This window comes from Salarias fasciatus, chromosome 20 (assembly GCF_902148845.1).
Source record: "Salarias fasciatus chromosome 20, fSalaFa1.1, whole genome shotgun sequence".
Taxonomy (NCBI): Eukaryota; Metazoa; Chordata; class Actinopteri; order Blenniiformes; family Blenniidae; genus Salarias; species Salarias fasciatus.
This window is the reverse complement of record NC_043764.1, coordinates 19,350,531-19,358,768: the sequence shown is the minus strand read 5'-3', so window position 1 is coordinate 19,358,768 and position 8,238 is coordinate 19,350,531. Positions and strand designations below refer to the sequence as shown.

At 45.1% G+C, this 8,238-nt stretch overlaps 1 protein-coding gene across 1 annotated transcript in view; it reads left to right on the top strand.

The window, feature by feature from the left end:
* Nucleotides 1-1,452: 1,452 nt before the first annotated feature.
* LOC115407534 (hormone receptor 4) overlaps nt 1,453-8,238 on the top strand; it is a 15,086-nt gene continuing 8,300 nt past the window's right edge. The window contains exon 1 of the mRNA XM_030117901.1: nt 1,453-1,655. The gene's annotated coding sequence lies outside the window, so the exon portion shown is untranslated. The remainder of the gene's footprint in view (nt 1,656-8,238) is intronic.

The window sequence follows — 8,238 nt, the reverse complement described above, 5'->3', positions numbered from 1 at the left end:
GGTGTGAACCTGTGGTTGTCAGTTTTAGAAGGGCAAGAGTGTGTGATGTTGTTTCATGGTTGACAACATTTCATATATTCAGTTCACCCTGATATGAACTTACTTTTAACAAAAACAAAGAATTACGCATTTATGAGTTTCTGGACATCAGCCATGTTTTGCATACTTAAAATCTATTATTTATTTATTTATTGCTGGAAACAGGTTACAACTAATCGACATGCACATACTTACTTCTCTTTTTAAGTTATGGGTGAAATTATTATATTTTTTCCCTCAACTAATTTGTAGATTAGGATGGCTTTAATTTCATCATTTCAGTCATTAAAATAACACATTTCTATGGATTCTAGTCACTTTACATCTCCAGAAGGAGGGTTGTGTGTGTATTTTGTTCTAGTTGTTTATGGGTTGGAAAACAACAATAAGAAAAGCTAACTTTTTAAAAACAGCATGTAAAATTGATGATCACGTGGCTATGTGATTTAATCTCATCACAACTAGAAATTAGAAACGTGTGCTATACATTCAAACCTTGTTCAGTTTCTCTCATTGTTGTGTCAGTGAGATGAACAAATTCTTGCTCAAGGGTTTGCGCCGGGTCATATGTGATGGGAACTGGGGCACACAGTACAGTAAAGAGAGCATCTGACTTATTGCTCCATTGCTCAGGACATTCCCATACCTCACAGTCATTTCACAATAAGATGTATGAGTGGTCTCTTGTGGCTTCAAGCCTGAAAGGAAGCACATGATGCCACTTGCACGCGGATCACGAACAAGTGATTCAGCCAAAAGCAGAACTGACTTGTTATGACTGTGATGAAACCCCTCCGCGTGTCACATCTGACCAGCTGGCGCTGCGCCTCACCTGCCGCGACATGTCACTGCTTAGTAATGAGGTTTTACTTCTCTTACCTACGGCACCGCGTGCCGGGCAAGCACACCTTTCCCCCCTCATCATCCCCGCGGACCGTGATTGGCTGCCGGGCTAAGAGGCTGAGGTGTTGCAGCGAATAGCGCGGGCCGTGGGCTGGTCCATTCTGCGGCTCCAGGGAGGTTAATGAGTGAAGCCGCTGGGCTGTCAGCCAAACATGAGCAGCAATGCTAAGGCTCCCACAATGAGCCTGACTGTATTACCACTGAGCTCTGTCTAATTATACACTCCCAGCGAGGGAGAGAGAGAGAGACACACATACAGACACACACACACACACACACACACACACACACACACAGAGCATATTAGGCAAGGAAAAGAAAAAGTTATCAGATGTCCCTGCGTGTCACAGAGACTTACTAGGAGGGATGAGTGTAGATTGAAGTTGTATGAGTGAGATAGAAGGTGTGTGTCAGTTTGAAGGAAGGAGAGTGAGAGGGAGGGAGGGTTGGAGAGATCAAGCAAGGTGGGGAGAGAGACAGAGAGCGCACTCACAGGGAGATACAGAGAGAGAGAGGGAGAGAGAGAGAGAGCAAAGAGGCGTTTAGAGAGTGAGAAGGAGGAGAGGCAGGAATAGGATGAAGGGAGGGAAGGCTGAGCGGTAGAGAGGAGGAATAGACTCACAGTCTCAAAACTGGATATTCCTACGTGCCTGCTGCTGCCTGATCCAATGAGTAAACTCTCTGATACCAGCTACGTAAAGGCACCCGGCGAGGTATGTGACCACACTGCTTCCTCCTTCATGTGTGTGTGTGTGTGTGTGTGTGTGTGTTTGGGAGAGACAGAGTGAGCACAGGTGTGCTGACAACTTTAAATGACGGGATAAACAGAGCACGGCGTGTGATTTGAGCGCTCTCGAGAGCAGAAAGGTTTAGGAGTTACTCTGAATACGTTTCATTGTGGGACTAAGCCGGGTTAATTATAGGGAGGAAACGTCTCTGAATTGTTTGTGCATGTGTGTCTGAATGAGCGTGCTGTATGCACTCCTATAAGTCAGCACCTATGCGTGTGGGTGTTTGTGTGCGTGGAAGGGAATAACAGAGCGAGTGTGAACAAGAGGGTGAGTGTGACTGATCTGAAGGGAGAGTGTATGAGAAGGAAGGCAGACAGACAGACAGAGAGAGAGAGAGAGAGAGAGAGAGAGAGGGAGAGAGGTGGAGGTTTATCACTCAGCCTGATGGCAGATCAGGACTTTCAGAATTAGAGCAGTGGGCTTAAATAGCCTTGGTCCAGAGATAGCCAGGGGCCCTCCAGGAGCCCACTCAAATTTGGGAGGGATGGGTGTGACATTGGTGAGGGTGGGGTTAGTCCCGTCTGAGACAAAAAAAAAAATTGGAAAGAGACATCACTGGGGAGGAAGTGGAGGAGGAGAGAGAAAATAAGGTGTGCAGATGTTGGGGGCGAGTCTGGGATAAGAGCCTGTGGTTTCAAAGGAGGATGTGCCGGCGTGCAGGTGCATCAGACGTCTGTCATCCAACTTCTAATTCAACCACTGCACACGATTAATACCAGGAGAGTTATTGGAGAAGCTCTGGATAATGTCTCCTTGCCTTTTTTCCTATTTTTACTTTTTGTGCCTACTAAGTCTAAATTAGTTTCTGCACGCTTCAGTTGAGAGCACAACGCTGTTATACTGACTCCTCTCAAACTGTCCCAAATCTTTTGTCACCGTTTTTAACGGAGATGCACTACGCCACTGTGCACAATTATGATTTCTGTATGTCTATTTCTGCTCCGGCAGGCGCTGTCCTTCTGCTGCAGTCACATCCCATATGCTGCATATAGGAACATTCACAGGTTCAAACAGTTCCCATCTATACATGTCTTTCAAGCAAGATGTACAACATTTGTCCCTGCTGAGTTAATTCACTTATTTCAATTATGGGGACGATCAACTGGAGTGTGCAGGAAGTCTAGTGTCAGTGCGAGATTGCTCCTAGAAATGGGTGTTTTGATAGCAGGGTAACAAATTGTGCTTTATCTACAAGGAGCAATTTTTGCTTTGAATGTTGGATTCGTCATTTCCATCACAAAGCAAAATGCATCTGAAAATTCCTGAATAAAACAGTTGTTTAGTTGAGGCTTTTAAAACCCGGATCTCCCCTGTTTATTTTGCGTTTCACTGTAAGTTACCAGGACAAAGCCCGGGGCTTCAGATCGTACGGCTACGTGGAGGGATGTGCCCTTGTGAATGACATAAATAAAAACTGAATGCGGTCACATTTCAGAATCATTTGGGAAACAGAAATACAACCGCTTTCTGCGGCGCTGAATGAGAAATACAGCATGTTCTGGTTTCCCATGTTTCTTAGAGTACTGTCACCCTGAAGAGGAGAACAGGCCTCTTGTGGGAGAAGGTTGAGTGGCTGCTGGCCCTTTAAGAGGTCTATTTTTACAGGGGCACACTCATGCATGGAGCGAGGCGCACAGACGAGGCAGTGGCACACGAAGACTGTATCTGCGCTGCCTCACTTCTGTGACTCCAAACAAGACATCCTGTAGGACCATAACCTTGTGACTGAGTGCCTGAGAGAGTCATAAAACTTGTGCCGTCCACAGAGGAGCAAGTGTTTTATCAACACAAGCTCAGGCACGAAAATCCTCAAATCTGGAAGTTGCGAGGTTTTCACCTGACTGGGAGAATCAGCCCTTTTCAAGTCGCTCTCTCTGAAGTCTAAAAGTGATAATGAGTGGGAGCTTGTAATAAAGACACCCTTGTGCACACTGTACACAAATGTGCCAACATTCCCACATACTTGTTTTGATATGCAGATAGCTATGAAAGAAATCTGAAAACATTCATGCCCCCTTCTTACAAACACATAATACACTTTAGTTTATTTACACCCACACGCTCCTCGAAAGAAGCCACAAAAAACGAGCACATTTCAGAACATTTCTGCACAAACACACATCCGCGCGCGCTCAGAGGTGCACATAGTGCTGTACACCCACGTAAAAAAAATTACTTATACATCCTCAATATCTGGACCTAAAATAATCTTCTCCTTATGCAATCTGCATGTTATATAATGCATGGCCTGTCATTATCACAGCGCTCCTTCACGCCCTGCTGTGCCTCTCCACCTACAGCACCACGCAGACAGGCACGCACACACACACACTCACTCACTCACATTCACACACACACACACACACCCTGCACCTTGTGCTAACAGTCATATACTCTACTCTAGCACTCTCACCCACGTTGAGTGTGTGCTCTCACACAGCTACCCAGATGAGTGATAGGGAAAGACGGGGAGAAAAATGACGAGTGGGTGGGGTGGGGAGACTGAAAGTGAAAGACGCAGAAAAGGAAAAAAAAAAAAAAAAAGAAAAAGTTAGAGAGTTAAGTGTACATTCATGCCGAGACGATGCATTTGCATGATTATAGGATTCTGTGCGTGCGTGGCGTTGGTGAGCGCGCGACTTGCAGGGCTGTGCGCCGTGTAGTAGCTCCGAGAAAATGCCCGTCTCGCTCTTTTGTGGGTGCAGCAGTTTAAGGAACATTTGAGGTGACATCACCCCGAATAACCCCGTTTTCTTTTACTGCTATGTTCCTTTTACAAGGATTTACAGACACCCCCTTTGTATGAGGATGCGTTCGGGATAATATCTCTGATTGCCACTCAAAGTCACACACCCATGGGCAAACACTGACCTGCATGTCTTTACTTGTCTTGAATGTCGTACCATCACAGAAGAGAAAAGAAATTAGATCCTCGTCCTTGTTGTCTGTTCTAATATATGTTTCGGCTTTGTCCAAATTTTCTAATAAAAATATATTTTTTAATAATGATGTGAATTTAAAAAAAAATCATGTGATGTTAATGAATATATCTGCATATTTCAAAATCACACTGAGCCTGTTATTTTCCGACTTACTCCTTGTAATCATGGCATTTTTTGAGTCAATCGAGGAGACTCTCACGGCCGCTGTTCCCACACCAGCAGCCTCACAACTGCAACGCTATGTGAATTGACTTGGGAGTCCATGGGAAGGAGTGTGATGAATAATCCCAAACAGAGGCAGGTGTTTGAGTACAGTTGACACCGTGCCAGACTACTTTAAGGTGACAGACACACCTGTCGGTTCGAGCGTCCCTTGCGAGGGCAGCGATATCTCATATGATCCATTTGCATTTCAAACCGCGCTCCGCTGTATGTGTGAAGCGAAGAAGACGGCGGCGAGCTCACGGCCGCAGCCACATGAAAACATATATATATATCCAATCCGTCAATTTTGCCGAGTTTCTTCATATCTCTTTGTGTTCGTGCAGATCGTTTTCCTTGGCCTTGACTCGCTAACCTTTGTGTATCATCAAGCAGTATGTGCTCCTCCTCCTCCACACTTCATCTACAATAGGGGTCGGTGATCTTTTAACCCTGCCACCCACCATTTACACCCACAGGTTTTCAGCCGGCCCAGCCTTTTCGCCTGCTGCAGCCCGTGCAAGTAAATCTGCCTCGTTGTACAGATATGTTTCACGGTATTGGTTTTGGTATCGTTGTACTGAAAGTATAATATCTGAAACATCCAGCGTCCTGTAGCCTTTTTGCATCGATAGCGTTCTGAGAGTTCGTCTTGAAGTGGGGTGAATATCATCCTACCTGCTTTCACAGTGCTTTGCTTTTCATTTTAATAATTATACTGTCCTGTGCCATATCAAAATCACTCAGCAAAAACACTTGAGTTAATTTGTATTCTTTTTTTTTTTTTTTGATTTATTAACTAAATGATCAAGCTGAGTGATAAAGGTTTTCTCTCGAGTGGAACCGGGACTCTCCCTGCTGTTGTATTGAAAGTAAGCATTAAGCCCACTCAACTCGATTTCATTATAATTTGCAGCACCCTCTGTAACAAACAGCATTAGCGGTTTGTTGAGTAAATAACTGTGACAGTGTGTGGCAGATTTCATGAGAGAAGGTTAGGAGAGCTATAGCAATAATGGCAGTGTATTGCAACGTTGCCTTGAATACCAGCGGAGATAAAGGTACTCCAGACAGTATCTGTGAAGCCCGTCTAGACAGTCTCTGAAAATGAATGGCACTTAAGCTACCAACGGGAGACCTGGCCATGCTCTCTCCATGGAGATGTCATCAGTCTGTTTGCTTACAGTTTGCTGACATTTTTTTTTTTTTTTTCTTCTGCTAAACCAGAAAACTAACAAAAACCCAGTTTTGACTGGCAGTCGCCGGGGGACCGTGCCAAAAACAACAAATCTTTGGAAGGGAAAGTAATCCCCGCTCTCTATCGCACACACGCTCGCATTCACACACATGCTCGCACACACTTGTCCTTTCTCTTTCAAGCTGTTTTTACCCCCCCGTCCGACTTTGTCTCACTCACTCTCGCTTCCCCTCTCCTCCTCCCGCCTCCGCTCCACTCGTAAGCTACTGATCTCATAGCGTGAGAGTACTGCTGCATCAAGGTCTCCGAGTTGGACTAATCATGTCACAGACTAGCGAGAGGGACGACCGCCCGCCTGCGCCGCCGGTGAAGGAAATCATGTGAAAAAAAAAAACAAGGAAAACTTAATTTAGAGTGCACTATAGAAATGAAAACTGTAGAACATGAACATCAGCAGTTGTTGCTGCACTCATTTTGTGTGTTTAATGTCCTTGCGATGGATAGGATGACTACACACTGAAACCAATGCCAGCTTTTTGTTGTGGAGTATACTTGCCGTTCTGTTGGAGATGGTGCAAAAAGGAGGCAAGTTATCAGATTGAGACAGTTGAAAACATTGCAAGATTGAAACTCCCAGCATACACTTATAAACGTCAATAAATGACAGTGGCGTAACACCCTAGAAAATGTCAGCTACAAACTTTGCTGCTGACAGTTCCACGTGCTCCGTGTTGACCCGTGTGTGTGTGTGTGTGTGTGTGTGTGTGTGTGTGTGTGCTCGAACATGTCTTCACGTATTTAGAGAGGCAAGGACAGAGACGGTGCAACAGTCTGCTGTGGTCAGAGGAGGAGGAGGAGGAGGAGAGTGAGGTGGAGGAATTTTTGCTTCTGCTGACTGGCTGACCTGCATGTAATTAGTCAAGTCATATTTTTAACTGATATTGCGTAAAAGCCAGCTTAAGGAGCCATAGCTGCCCTATTTATACCCTAGGGGCTAATGGCCTGTACCACTACACAGGGGGATTTCCTCCCAGAACTATACTAAGCCTGCCTTAGGCAGTACCAGTTAGGATTCACGGGGATTAACCCAGCAATACATGACAGCAGTCTGCATCACTCACTGCTGTACTCTCTCCTCCTATTAGCTCAGCATGTAGTGATCAGTGGATTTGTCTGTTTGGACGGCCGAGTCGTCTATTTAATTTGTTGGACACACAGTTCTAAGTCAAAATTAGCACCTGATTGTTCCACTTCGAGTAAGGTGTAGAAGACTGCCAGGAGTTTGCTCAATTTTTTTACCCAAAGAATTATATTTTGCAGGTGTGTTGTGTGTATATGCAGCACGTGTGTGTCTGTATGTGCATGTGTTGGTGTTAATAGTAACTCCTGAGCCGTAAGCCAATCTTCATTGTGGTTGAGCCTGCTGCGGGCAGGGCTGCTGGCTCATCCTGCTGGAGAATGGGTCAGAGCCCCGAAGGCTGACCTGGCCTTTTGCCCAATAAGCTATCGCCCGTATCACCCTGTCCTTTTATCAGCTTAGCCCGGCTCCTTGTAGAGTAAGCCATCACACAAAGCTAGTAGTACTCCCCCCCTCCCCCCCCTCCTCCCCTCCCCGTCACTCCAACTCATCTATCTACCTATCTATCTATCTATCTATCTATCTATCTATCTATCTATCTATCTATCTATCTATCTCTCTCTGTCTGTTTTGTCCTCCGCTCTCCACCCTCTCCTCCGCTCTTCCCTCCGTTCAGATCTGTTACATTCAGCAACAAAATTCTGCTGCATCAGACGTCCATCACAGATCTCCCACTCAGCCTGAAACGTGATCAGACACCCAATACCAGGCTACACATGGGGAAGGGTAGAAAAAAAGAAGAAGTGGTAGAATGACTATTTCTTTTTTTTTCTTTTCTTTTTTTTTTTTTTTTTTAAAGAGCCTGAAGCAAAAGACTGTAAGACTGTAAAATGTTTTCTGAATCCTCACCTGTGGAGGTCTGTGGCCTATGTTGCCACTTTATTTTATTTATTATTTATTTATTTTTTTCCACTGGTGTGATCTGTTTGAGGGAGTTTGACTCATCTGACCTTTCTTGTCTGGGCCTGACCCTGTCGGTGTGTGTTTGTGCGTGCTGTTGTGTGTGTATGTGTGTGACAGAGAGAT